Source organism: Lepidochelys olivacea (assembly GCF_965140295.1).
Source record: "Lepidochelys olivacea isolate rLepOli2 genome assembly, chromosome: 6".
Lineage (NCBI taxonomy): Eukaryota > Metazoa > Chordata > Testudines > Cheloniidae > Lepidochelys > Lepidochelys olivacea.
In genome coordinates this window covers 5,042,409-5,057,243 of record NC_140416.1, presented here as the reverse complement: position 1 = coordinate 5,057,243, position 14,835 = coordinate 5,042,409, and the positions used below count along the sequence as shown (strand labels likewise).

The following is a 14,835-nucleotide window of genomic DNA, read 5'->3' as shown; positions in this document are numbered from 1 at the left end:
AGTCTGTATTCGCAAAAAGAAAAGGAGTACTTGTGGCACCTTAGAGACTAACCAATTTATTAGAGCATGAGCTTTCGTGAGCTACAGCTCACTTCATCGGATGTAAAGAGTTCATCTTGTGTAAAGAGTGATCATCGGGTTGGGCCATTTCCGGCGCGGGTCCAGGTTTTCTCGCCCTCCGCCCCCCCACGCAGATTCACTCTCCTGCTGGTGATGGCCCATCCAAGGTGACAACTCTTTACACAAGATGAACTCTTTACATCCGATGAAGTGAGCTGTAGCTCACAAAAGCTCATGCTCTAATAAATTGGTTAGTCTCTAAGGTGCCACAAGTACTCCTTTTCTAGATGATACAGTTTCTGCTGTTCTTCCATTGCTTTTTGGATTTCAAGCTTAAGTTTGTCCACCTTTGCCTTAGCTTAGCTGTGGTGAGCTTCTTTGGCTCTTTCTGCAGCTTGCTTGGCTTGGCATATCTCACCCCTGCACTAGTATGATTTGAAACCCAACGCTGTCTGAAATGGATCATTTTGAAAAAGCAGCTCCATCAGGCTGCGCGTCCAGGCAGAGCCGGCATGTCTGTGCAAACTCAGGCTGCTCTTGAAGTCCTTTCCCCCAACTCATCAATAGATGTCAGGGCAGAGCCCATTCAGGCTGGCTGACACCTGCCTGCACGCCCTCAGGTGAGACCGGAGCAATCCATGCCTATGGACTGAGCCCTCCTGAGCAAGTCCTCTGTGTCTGTGACATTGGGGTGTGTGTGTGTGTGTCTGGGGGGTTGCCAATTTTGGTTGGACCTATTCCTGGAGGTTTCATCACATGACAATTTTTAATTAAAGAGTAATCTTGAATTCCTGGAGACTCCAGGCCAATCCTGGAGGCTTGGCAACCCCCAATTGGGGGTGCAGTTCAGCCCCATGTTCTCCCCCGACCCGGCGCAGGTGCCTCTGAGGAGATGGGTCACAGGGGGAAGGGCAGAGCAGCTCCCTGCACAGTGTTAGGTAAGAATAATTAAACATGAGGCAGTTATGCCAGCTGAACCGAAGTCAGGCCAATAAAGGTTGCTGGGAAAGTCCCTGAAGGAGATAAGCAGAATGACAGAATACTTGTTTAAGTTGCCGGGAGTGAGATGGGGGAGACCTGCATTCCTGCTTTTTTGTACCAGATGAGAACGGGTTTGTTCCTGCCTTTCTGTTCTTAACTCCTTGTCTCCTGTTGGACACCCACACCGATAAGGAATTTGGTGAGGCATTAGGACTTGCTGAGAGCTACATGCAACCGGGGGCTAGGAATGCATGGCTACCAGAGAAAGAGAACTTTTAACTAGCATAGGGGGAGGGGTGGGCTGCTGTGTGAATAATCTGGGAGGCCACGGACCTGTCTCTAAAAACCTACCACTTTTACCTAAAGGAGCAGCTGGCTCTCCTTGGAGAGGGGCCGCTCTCTACTGTTGTGTGCGCTCCTCAAGGAAGAGCTTGTGCTTGGCCCTTGCCGGTCTCTCTCCGGTCAGACAAGGAACCCTGCCCTCCGGGCTTCCAGGCCTCCACGACGGGATGAATCAAAGCGCACAGAGGTAGGGGATTGCGGGCAGCGGCCATTAAAGGGGGAGGGGGAAGAGGGAGGCGGGCGCTGTGGTAGATACAGTGAGGGGGAGGCGGATGCCAGAGCCGTTCCACAGCGGGCCATGGAGAGGTGGGCGCCGTGGCGGTTACTGAGGGGAGCGGTGGGGGCGGGCGCGGCGGCCGTTGCGGGGGAGGGGCAGGCGGGCGCGGCGGCCGTTACGGGGGGAGGGGCACGCGGGCGCGGTGGCCGTTGGGGGGGAGGGGCAGGCGGGCGCGGCGGCCGTTACGGGGGCGCTGTGGCCGTTAGGGGGGGAGGGGCACGCGGGCGCGGCGGCCGTTAGGGGGACGCTGTGGCCGTTACGGGGCAGGCGGGCGCCCCGCTCCCCTCAGCAGCCGGTTTCCCGTCGCACGCCGCGGCCAGACTCACGGCGCTGCCCGGCCGGTTCCGTCTTGCTCCGCCTAAGAGCCGGGCGCCCCGAGTAACCCCGGCTGCGGCCGCTGCCCGGCCTGGGGTGACCCCGCGCCCGGCTGGGCTGGGGGGGCCGGGGCGCTCCCTGCCAGTGGCCGAGGGGACCCCCGCGCGAGGGCGGGGCGACTAGCAGGTCGCCGGGGGAGGGGGAACATCTGCCCTGGCCGCAGTCCCAGGGCGTGGGGGGCAGAGGGGCTCCCCCCCCCTTTCCGGGGGGGCGCAGCTCAGCACCCGCTCCCCGAGAAGCGCCCCCCGCGCTGGGCCGGGGCAGGTTGTCCCCAGCTGCTAAGGGAGACCTGCCCCCCTGCAACATCCACCCCCCCCCCCGCCCCCGAGGCGCTACTGCTGCGCCCTGGGTTCCGTGTTTAAAACAATCCGGATTCGGTTCCTGTGTCTACACAAAGCCTCCGAGCCCGCCCCAAGTGCCCCCTCCCTGCTGCTCTGACTTGCCCTGCCCGAGCCCCCCGCCGTACGCGGCCTTTCCCGCCTTTCGCCGATTTGTCCGGTGTTTGCCGGCTCTGAGCATCCCCTCATTTACCTTCCTGAACGTCGTGCAGGTGGACGGCCTGCAAAGAAACAGTGAAAATAGGGCTGTCAAGCGATTAAAAAAAACAATCGCAATTAAAAAAATTAATTGCGATTAATCACAGTGTTATACAAAAAATGGAATACCATTTATTTAAATATTTTTGGATGCAGTCTACATTTTCAAATGTATTGATTTCCGTTACAAGGTAGGACACGAAGTGTACGGTGCTGACTTTATATTTATTTTTGATTACAAGTATTTGCAGTGTAAAAAACCAAAAGAAATAGTATTTTTACATTCACCTAATACAAGTACTGTAGTGCAATCTCTTTGTCATGAAAGTTGAACTTACAAATGTAGAGTTGTGTACAAAAAAAAAAACTGCATTCAAAAATAAAACGATGTAAAATTGTAGAGCCTGCAAGTCCATTTAGTCCTACTTCTTGTTGAGCCAATTGTTCAGAAAAGCAAGGTTGTTTACATTTGCAGGAGATAATGCTGCCCACTTCTTGCTTACAATAAAAAGAAAGGGAGTACTTGTGGCACCTTAGAGACTAACAAATTTATTTGAGCACAAGCTTTCGTGAGCTACAGCTCACTTCATCGGATGTAGGCAGTGGAAAATACAGTGGGGAGATTTATATACACAGAGAACATGAAACAATGGGTGTTACCATACACACTGTAACAAGAGTGATCAGGTAAGGTGAGCTATTACCAGCAGGAGAGCGCAGGGGACGGACGGACGGACCTTTTGTAGTGATAATCAAGGTGGGCCATTTCCAGCAGTTGACAAGAACATGTGAGGAATAGTGGGCGGGGCGGGGGGGAATAAACATGGGGAAATAATTTTACTTTGTGTAATGACACATCCATTCCCAGTCTTTATTCAAGCTTAAGTTAATTGTATCCAGTTTGCAAATTAATTCCAATTCAGCAGTCTCTCTTTGGAGTCTGTTTTTGAAGTTTTTTTCTTGAAGAATTGCCACTTTTAGGTCTGTAATTGAGTGACTAAAGAGATTGACGTGTTCTCCGACTGGTTTTTGAATGTTATAATTCTTGATGTCTGATTTGTGTCCATTAATTTTTTTATGTAGAGACTGTCTAGTTTGGCCAATGTACATGGCAGAGGGGCACTGCTGGCACATGATGGCATATATCACATTGGTCGATGTGCAGGTGAACGAGCCTCTGATAGTGCGGCTGATGTGATTAGGCCCTATGATGGTGTCCCCTGAACTCAGAAGTTACCTACTACAGGACAGGCCCAACAAAGAAAATAACAGAACGCCACTAGCCATTACCTTCAGCCCCCAACTAAAACCTCTCCAGCGCATCATCAAGGATCTACAACCTATCCTGAAGGATGATCCCTCACTCTCACAGATCTTGGGAGTCAGGCCAGTCCTTGCTTACAGACAGCCCCCCAACCTGAAGCAAATACTCATCAGCAACCACACAACAAAACCACTAACCCAGGAACCTATCCTTGCAACAAAGCCCGTTGCCAACTGTGTCCACATATCTATTCAGGGGACACCATCATAGGGATACAGACTAACATGGCTGCTACTCTGATTCTTGTTTACAATGTCACCTGAAAGTGAGAATAGGCGTTCTCATTGCACTATTGTAGCCAGCGTCACAAGATATTTTCATGCCAGATGCGCTAAATATTCATATGTCCCTTCATGCTTCAACCACCATTCATGCTGTTGACGGGTTCTGCTTGATAACAATATAAAGCGATGCGGACCGATACATGTTCATTTTCATGATCTGAGTCAGATGCCACCAGCAGAAGGTTAATTTTCTTTTTGGTGGTTCAGGTTCTGTAGTTTTCACATCAGAGTGTTGCTTTTTTAAGACTTCTGAAAGAATGCTCCACACCTCGTCTCTCAGATTTTTGGAAGGCATTTCAGATTCTTAAACCTTGGGTTGAGTGCTGTAGCTATGTTTAGAAATATCACGTTGGTACCTTCTTTGCGTTTTTGTCAAATCTGCTGTGAAAGTGTTCTTAAAATGAACAACATGTGCTGGGTCATCATCTGAGACTGCTATAACATGAAATATATGCCAGAATGCAGGTAAAACAGAGCAGGGGACATACAATTCTCCCCTAAGGAGTTCAGTGACAAATTTAATTAACATATTTTTTTTTAAATGAGCATCATCAGCAGGGAGGCATGTCCTCTGGAATGGTGGCTGAAGCATGAATGGGCATATGAATGTTTAGCATATCTGGCACGTAAATACCTTGCAATGCTGGCTACAAAAGTGCCATGCAAATGCCTGTTCTCCCTTTCTGGTGATATTATAAATAAGAGGGCAGCATTATCTCCTGTAAATGTAAACAAACTTGTTTGTCTTAGTGATTTGCTGAACAAGAAGTAGGACTGGTGGACTTGTAGGCTCTAAAGTTTTGCATTGTTTTGTTTTTGAGTGCAGTTATGTAATAAAAAAATCATCTACATTTGTAAATTGCACTTTCACAACAAAGAGATTGTACTACAGTACTTGTATGGGGTGAATTGAAAAATACTATTTCTTTTATCGTTTTAACAGTGCAAATATTTGTAATAAAAATAATATACACTTTGATTTCAATTACAACACAGAATACAGTATATATGAAAATGTAGAAAAACATCCAAAATATTTAATAAATTGCTATTGGTATTCTATTGTTCAACAGTGCGATTAAAACTGATTAGTCAAGATTAATTTTTTTTCGGTTAATCATGTGAGTTAACTGCAATTAATTGACAGTTGAAAATATTAGTTGAAAATATTAATAGTTGTTAGTAGCTTTAGCAGTCATGTCTCACAGTATTTCTAGTATAGCGCTTCCTGTTTGTATTGCCATATTAGTTTTTAATGCTAAGTGCTTGTTTTTATCTTACCTACTATTCTGTGGGAACATATGACTTCAAGGTGGACTGATTTTCATCATCCTGCAAATACTGAATCCATCATCCTGTAATCCATCATCCTGCAAATACTGAAGTTCACACTTTCCTCTTCTATTAATTCGTTGCATACACAGATGTTGATTTTTGTACTGAATTGTTTATACATCTAATTGCATATTTTAATTTCATAGCCTTTTATGTATGCTATATATTTTGTTATGGCACATTTCAGTGATGTTCTTCATTCTGACAAATTTATTGTTCTTTACTGCTAAAGTCAAGGATTTTTTTTTTTTTAATGAATATACTATTACCCCTTTGCATTGGTTGTGGGGTGGGCATAGTGATGATATTATTTAACATCTTCAAGTAATGTCCCTGTGGGTGGTCCACTTTAGTTGTCGGTGTGTCCCTGTGCTATTGATGGGAGAATTTCAGCAGCAGACCTGACCCCCACTATTCCTTCTTAACCGTCCTCGGCCAGAGATGGAGCATGGAGTTCCCAGCGGTGCCCCAACTCAAGCTCATTTTAGGTTTAAAAGTAGTTAGAAATAGTTAAAAACAGTTCATAGTTATTTAGTTACTTTTCTCCTTCTTCTGTTCTAGTTAAAAAAAAAATTCTTTCTGAGAGACTGTTAGGGTCTATACCTGGGGCTAACTGTCCCTTTTTCAACTATGCCTGGTTCACCAGGATTTAAACGCTGTATCCTATGCCAGGATGCTATCCACGTGTCAGGTAGCCATTCATACTGTGTCCGCTGCCTTGGTGAGTCGCACATTCCCCAAAAGTGCGCTCACTGCAGTAACCTGTAGGCTAGGCGAGACAGAGATCTGTGCCTCAAGCTCATTCTTATGGAATAATCTCTCTGCCTGGCCTTTGACCCCAGGCAGCAAACCCCCTCTGGACGAAGATCCCTGGAGACTTCACCCTCTGCTCAGAGGAAGGCTCACTCCTCAAAAAAATCATTGAGGAAATAAGTGACAACTTCTCAGAGAGAGCTGACCAAAAATAAATGTTTCCCAGCCAGGTCGCTCTCCTTAGTACTGACTGCACTGTGGCTAAGTACCTTTGATGCATCAGGATCCTCTGGCACCACGCATAGCCTCTCCATCCTCCAGTGAGGAAGAGGATGATGAGGAAGAGGGCATCTTCTCCTCACACCACTCTTCACCTATCTGAACAATGCCAACCTCTGGAACCCTAAGATCAAGGTCCCAATATTGACAGTGGTATGGGCATCCATGGATGGGCCCACTCATAACTTTCCCCATGCAATGGCCTCACTGGGACCCTTGGGCCGCCTATAGAAGACATTATAGCAGACCACCCAGTCCCTATAGGGTGAGGATTAGATAGCTGGCACCGAAGGTGGAGGCAATGTCAGAACCCCCAGAGGAAACAATGGTAGACAGGGAGGAGACGATAGAGTAGGACACCATACCACCTACTCATAACTCCTTGTCCTCACCAGATGAGGCCACAATGCCCCCACCTCCTATGACTGCTGATGATTTCAAGCAATTTCAGAAACTATTCAAATGGGTAGTGGAAGGTCTAGAGGTCCCACTTGAGGAGGTATCTGAAACCCAACCCAAACTCCTGGAGATTCTCCAAACTTCGTTCACTTCAAAATTAGCACTGCCTATCAATGATGCGCTAATGGAACCAGCCAAAAATATGTGGAAAACCCTGGCAACCATTCTGCCCACAGGCAAGAGGACTGATACAAAATATTGCATACCCTCTATGGGCATGGACTTTCTTTTTTCCAACCCTCTGCCAAACTGTCTTGTGGTGGAGGCTGTGAATCAACATGGGAAACAACTTCAATATAAGTCTACTCCCCAGGACAAGGAACAGAAGAGACTTGACTTTTTTTGGCTGCAAAGTTTACTTGTCGGCAACCTTGCAATTTTGAGTGGCCAACTACGTGGCACTATTGACAAAGTATGACTATGACAATTCCATTAAGACAATTAAATTTATTAATGACATCCCAGAGGACAAAAGGGACCAATTCAGATCCCTGGTGAATGAAGGTCAACTAGTTGCCAGAACTGTGCTCCAAGCATCCCTAGATGTGGTGGACACAGTCGCAAGATCTACAGCCACTGCAATTGTCATCCACAGGGCATCCTGGCTCCACTCCGCGGGCCACTCAAAGGAGTTACAGTCCACGGTGGAGGATCTCCCCTTTGACAGAGAGAAACACTTTGCTGCAAAGATGGACAAGGTCTTCCACACCATGAAGGAATCACAAGCGACCCTCAGCACGCTGGGCATTTACACACCTGCAACGAAGAGGAGACAACACAGATCTCAACCATACCAACGTAACAGATATAAACAATTTGCCCAGTAATGACAGTACGAGTCACAATGCCAGAGACAAAGACATCAGAGACGACCACCACCTCAGCCACAATCCTCAACATCGCAATTGTCATCTGCGAAACAACAGTTTTGAGGGTTGGTGGAGGGTCTAAACAACCTCCCCTACCCAACAGTGCTGACAACACCTACCACATCGCACTTTGGCCTCCGTTTATGCCCCTTCTACCTGGTGTGGGCGTCCATCTCTAGACAAGTGGGTCTTAGAGATTATGCGTTCTGGCTACTCCATCCCATTTACTTCCATTCCCTCCCATCCAAGCCCCCTCCCTGTCTCTCTTCAGGGACCCTTCTCACAAGCACCTTCTACAACAAGAAGTAAACCACCTTCGAGATCTAGGTGCCCTGGGACAAGTTCCTCCACAAAACAGGAGGAAGGATTTCTACTCCCACTACCTTTTAACCCAGAAGAAAAATGGAGTATGGAGACCCACTGTAGATCTCAGAAAGCTCAACAAGTTTGTGAGGGTCCAATGATTCAGGATGGTCACACTGGCAAAGATAATACCAACACTGAAATGGGGGGACTGGTTTTCAGTCCTCGACCTTCAAGATGCCTACTTCCACGTAAGAATTTATCCCACTCCCAGGAGGTTTCTCAGATTTACCCTGGGAACGGATCATTATCAATACAGGGTCCTACCTTTTGGTCTTTCCACAACATTGTGAGTATTCTCCAACATTCTCGCAGTAGTGTTGGCACATTTCCACAAACAAGGGGTAATAATATTCCCCTACCTGGATGATTGTTTACTAAAAGGCCATACTTGGGCAGAGTCATTTGATATCACTCAACGGACAATCATTCTCTTTCTGAATCTAGGAATACAGATAAACAAAAATCAACCCTAATTCCTGTACAACAATTGGACTTCATTTGGGCCCACCTTGACTCTACAGAAGCCAAAGCATCAATACCAACAAAGAGATTTTTGACCATAACCAGCCTCATCTCTTCAGTGATGAATAGTCCACCTATCAGCACGTACCTGCCTCCAACTATGAGGTTGTTGGAGACCCCAGGGCATGGCCACTAGTTAAGTCGAGGGGATGGAAGGCCATAAGGGTCGAGGAAGTCTCCCTGCTGAAGGCCTAAGGGCTTCTTGTCAACCCCCCTTAATAGAACTCAGGCCTGGCTGGTTTGAGTAAGCTCTTTTGCTCTTAAAACAATGTTGCAGTTGTAGATAATGCCACATAGTGTAAGGTTTGCTGACGCCAAGTTAAAGATAACAGGAGAGACAGCTACAAGGCCAGACAGGATGTGCTGGTTGTTTAAGTTGCTAGGAATGCTTGTTAGAGGTTGCAGGAAATAAACATTGTTGTAACCCATATAAGGAAGGCAGAGTATTTGTGCAAAGCTTTGATTGGCCGATGTGTAGTGCAGTAGCATTAAGGAATATACAAGTGTGTGTAATGACTTGCTCTGGTGTGCAGGATTTGAGATTTCTCTCCCTGTACCTTTCTTTGGAATTCCAAATAAACTTTTCTGCTTCTCCATCCTGTTGTGTTTATTGGGTGACGCACACCGGGCAATGAACCACTGCTGTTGTTTTGCTTCTGGGCACTGGGTGCCGGCAACAAGGTCATATGGCGACAACCACATATGTGGTATGGCATGCGCATCTCTACATGTGCTACATTCAGGGTTGGCTCAGAACTTTATACATACCACACAAACACAGCCTAAACAGACGCCTGACAATGCCGACCAAAGACAAAGACACTCTACCTTGGTGAACACAACCCAACAATGCATGCTCATGGATTCCCTTCACTCAGGACCTACTTTTCATGATGTTCACAACCGCTACCTCCTTGATTGACTGGGGAGCTCACCTGGAATGTTAATAAATTCAAGGGCAGTGATCTCCCCTAGAAACACAATTACACATAAATCTACTAGAACTCTGTGTGGTTTTCAACCAATGTCTCCACTTCTTCCCCTTGATAAGGAACGAGATGGTACAAGTAATGACCAACAACATTGCCTGCATGTTCTATATAAATCATCAGGGAGGAGCCCAATCCCACCCCCTATGCACACATGCCATAAAACTGTGGAACTGGTGCATTTGATACAACATCAGCATCTCAGCCTCCTATCTTCCAGGCTGTCAGAACACAATAGTGGACACATTGAGCAGACAATTCTCCCAGAACATGAATGGGAACTGAACGATGTAGTCCCACAAAACATATTTCAACAATGGGGCAACCTATCCATCAACGTATTCACGACATCACAAAATCACAAATGACCACAATTTTGATCAAGAGCAGGTCTGGGACTGCGATTGCTAGGGGATGCCTTCCTCCTCAAATGGGATACAATACTTCACTACATGTTCCCACCAATACCACTTCTATCGAAGGTTATTCACAAAATACATACCGACAAAGTGAAGGTCATACTGATAGCCCCAACATGGCCACAACAGATTTGTTATGCTTACCTACTGTGGATGGCTGTCTGTACACCATGCACTTTCCCACTTTGGACGGACCTCCTCTCACAGGATGCCGGCCAGGTTCACCACCCAAACCTGGAGAGACTTCAGTTGAAGGTGTGGCTCCTACATGGTTCCCTCATGGGGAACTAGCCTGCTCGGAACAGGTTAAACATTTATTACTATACAGTAGGAGGACAACCACGCATAAGACTTACCTTCAGAAATGGAAGAGATTTTCCATATGGTGTCAGGTCAAACATGTTACTGCAATTTCTGCACTTGTGCCCTTGATCTTGGATTATCTCTTGGAGCTAAAACACTTGGGACTATCTACTACCACAATCAAAGTGCATTTTGCAGCAATTACTGTGTTCCACCACAAGATCGATGGAGCATCGTTATCTGCACATTCAATCACTAAATGTTTTCTAACGTGCATACAGAACATTTACCCTGAGGTACGCGCACCCTCGTCAACTTGAGATTTGAACCTGGTACTACGCTGCCTTACTGGGCTTCCATTCAAACCCTTAAGGATGTGTTCATTGACTCAACTATCCGTGAATGTAGCATTTTTAGTCACTGTCACTTCGGCCTGTCACCCCTCGGGTGAGACAGCGGCTCTTATGGCACATCCACCATATTCTACAAGGACAAGGTCACCTTGAGACCATATCCAGAATTTGTACCCAAAATATCATCCTCCTTCCATATAAACCAACCAGTCCATCTTTCTGTATTCTTTCCCAAACCTCACGGGGAGTACACATGATGCTGTACTACATACCCTGGATGTACCATGGACTAGCGTTCTACCTTGATAGAACTAAGCCATTCAGAAGATCCCCGGTTTTTTCATTTCTGTCACAGAATGCTCTAAAGGATTGGCTATTTACACACAAAGACTATCAATATGGATCTCAGGGTGCATTCACCTCTGCTACCAACAAAACAATTTACAACAATCCCCAGCAGGGTTCAGAACTCATTCTACCAGATCTATAGCAACCTCAATAGCCTTTCTGAACAATGAACCACTCAAAGACATATGCAAAGCTGCTGCCTTGGCCTCTGAACATACATTCATAAAACATTACACAATTGACCAGACCTCAGGCTCAGATACACTTCTAGGCCTAGCAGTACTATCTTCAATCACCCCTTCCATCCACAGAGGGCACTGCTCTATGGTCACCTTAAGTGGAGCACCCACAGGGACAAACATCTCGAAGAACCTCAGTTACTGCAGCAGGTGAGTAACCTTCTCTTACTGTTTTCAAACTCTTATTAAAGTAAAGGGGGGAATGCGTAATAATCAGTGCAGATAGCAACTCTGCCAAAAGCGGATGCATCTTTATCTTAGTATTAAGTTGTTGTCTTGTTTTCAAATTATGTGTTGTCCTTTCTTGGAAGGGCATGGTTAAGGGTAGGAAGGCCTCTCATCCTGAATTAAACCAGATGGTTATCTTTTTGAGAGGTTTGTTCCCTGTTCAGTCCTGGGAACAAAACCAGATCTGATTTTGTCTGGTATTGGGTGGGGGACGACGGACTGCTCTCTCTGGATTTTAAAAATGGCACCCCTCTGCGCTGTGTTACCTCACATGTGGGGCAGGGCACTCTTAAAAATAGTGGCCCCCCATGCGGCATGATCTCGTACGCACCATGCATATGAGGTCATGTTGGCGGGGCAGGTGGTGTGATCGTAAAGATGATGGCCCCCCATGCGGCATGACCTCACACGCATGCTGCCCCAACTCTTCTTGGAAGTACCAGAGTGTCCAAGAATTCCGAGAATAGTGTCCATGGGAGGTGTTAGTTGCAGTGTCCTAGTAAATCCTGTGATTTCTATGAGTGAGTATTACAGTATGTCTGGTGAATGAGAAGAAATAACCATAGAGGTGGTTCAATAAAAGATATTACCACACACCCCTGTCTCTAATAACCATAGAGCTACACAGTTCTAGAGAGGACCAGGCTATGCTGTAAGGGGAACTAAATAAAAAAGGAACTTCCTGTTCTCAGCTGTTTCCTCATTTGGAAAACCCAATGAGGTCTGAGTCTCATTGTGTACTGAGGGATTAAATCCTTGATCTCTTCTGGTAAAACCCTGAGGAGATCATGTTCTCCTCCCCCTCATGTGCTGGCAAGAGCGGTGAGTAGGGGTGTCTGGGATAAGAGGAAGGAGATGCCCCTGCAGCGGCAAGAGATCTCTGTCAGGAGGAAGTTGTGCCAGTGACAAAGGGATCAGAGCCTGAACCCTGCATAGGGGAGGTCTGTGCAGCTGAGTCCAGCATAGTTCCCCCAGCCCAGCCAGCTCCAGGGCAGCATTCTGGTGGGTGGGAAGGACCTGTGCACCTGAGTCCTGCAGGCTCCTCCCCACTCAGCCAGCTTCTAGAATGTAAAGAGGGGAGGTCTGTGCAGCCAGAGCCCAGGAGGGGCCCCTCCAACCCAGCCAGCAACTGTTCTGCAAAACATTTTTTTAAAAAGCCTTGTGAAACGCAAAAGGCCTTAAGTATCAGAGGGGTAGCCATGTTAGTCTGTATCCACAAAAACAATGAGGAGTCCGGTGGCACCTTAAAGACTAACACATTTATTTGAGCATAAGCTTTCGTAAAGTGGGTTTTTTACCCACGAAAGCTTATGTTCAAATAAATGTGTTAGTCTTTAAGGTGCCACTGGACTCCTCGTTGTTTTTACAAAAGGCCTTGTCCACACACACAAGGTGTAGTGCTTTAACAATACCAATACCAATATAAAGTGGTACAGCCCCACACCCTCCCCTCCACCCCCAGTCATTATTTTGTTACAAAAGTGCTTGTTCTTATGTAGGAAAGATGTACCAGTATAGTTATACTAGTGTAAGGAAGCTATATACTGGTATAACTGTCTCCATATTAGGAGATAACTACATTGGTAAGAAATAACACCACCAACTGAAATAGGTATAAAAGTACGGTATCTGTGTGTAGACTAGGCTTACGATCATGTCTACACTAGAAAACGTTTGCAGAAACTGGCAAAGCCTCCTAAAGTGCTTTTGCCACTATAGCTCAGACTAATTTTCCTCATGAAATAAACTATCTCAAACCAAATGGCAATTAACCAGGATGTTCAATGAAATAATTATAAAACTTTAAAACCATCACAACACAAAAAACGAAAAGCAAAGAATCAATCCTTCTCAATTCAATTTAAGCTTTTTTTTTTTTTTTTTTTTTTAAAAGCCTGTAAAACAATATATAGAAATAAAATGAGAAAAGGTAGGACGAAATTGATCCATTTAGGCCATAAAGAACATTAATTTCACAAAATTAATTTTTATTTCTGCTGCTGACCAGGCGAATAGAGCAACTACTCTTATAACTGAAATATTGAGATTGTCTCCACCAGAGAGCCTTGGCCAGTGAGCCTATGAGTGGAGACACAGCGTACACCAACAGAAGGAGTTTTTCCGCAACCATGTCTACCGCACCGCCTCAAATAACACTAGCTACACTATCAGAACCACTGTTCTGTCGGTGTTGGGGTGCCATTTCACCCATGTTGGCTGGGTGTGTGTGATTTTTTCCACTCACTCCTAGCCAGTATAGCTATGCTGGCAAAACTTTGCAGTGTAGACTAAGCCATCAGCACTACACATGAAATATTTGGCCCAGCTTATTAAACTCTACACTCAACTTGATGGCTTTTCTCTGTCTGTAATGTGATAGCTTTTGAACACCACATCTGATTAATTCGACAATATCAGGGAATGTTCTCTGCCTTGATACATTTTGGTGAAAATCAGAAAAATAGAAGGAGGAATATGGGTACACATGGAGCCCCTGGCATATGCTTAGCAGGCCCATTAACTTTTAAAAACTCTGAAATTATCTATAGATCAAAGAACCAGTTAATGGTTGCCATTAACCACTTCGGGCATAACAACACTCCCATTAGTATGTCCCAATGGAGTTTAAATATTGACACCCTGAATGACTTATCACCCAGACAAAGGAAAAGAAAGAATGGTGGGGCAGAATTGGAAGGCATGGAGGGGACAAAGAGCCCTGGACATGCGGGGGACAATGTGGGACCCTGGTATGGGGAATGGAGGCACACCGACCCCCAGGCATGTGGAAGTGAGGTGGCACGCTGGGCCCCTGATATGAGCGAAGGATTGGGGAAGGTTTATAGGGAGTCCCTGAAATAGAGTGGGATGGGAGGGGGGCACAAAGGAAGCTTGGGAAAAGGAGTGGAGGGATGTGTGTGCAGTGAGCTTGGCCAACAGAAGCAATGGAGTGTACCTTTGAGCCAATGAGGCAAAAGGCTTCTAAGCCTAGCTTGAAGGTGGCCCCTTAGTTCTCAGATCATAGAATCATAGAAATGTAGGGCTGGAAAGGACCTCAAGAGGTTATCTAATCCCATTTTTCTCAACCTTTTTTCATTTAAAGTTGCCTTTGGAAATTTCTAATGGAGGTGCAGACCCTTTTGGAAATCTATTGTCTCTATATATAGTTGATTTCTGTTTTCAGTCTAAGTCTT

At 46.0% G+C, this 14,835-nt stretch overlaps 1 protein-coding gene across 4 annotated transcripts in view; it reads left to right on the top strand.

The window, feature by feature from the left end:
- The first annotated feature begins 1,225 nt into the window (after positions 1-1,225).
- The window catches only part of LOC311522109 (uncharacterized protein), a 32,693-nt gene continuing 19,083 nt past the window's right edge, over positions 1,226-14,835 (top strand). For 2 of the 4 annotated variants that reach the window (XM_084631072.1, XM_084631067.1), the window contains exon 1: positions 1,646-1,689. The gene's annotated coding sequence lies outside the window, so the exon portion shown is untranslated. Of the gene's footprint in view, positions 1,241-1,328; positions 1,571-1,645; positions 1,690-14,835 lie in introns of those variants that run through there. The other 2 variants (XM_084631069.1, XM_084631068.1) reach the window with 2 other exon arrangements.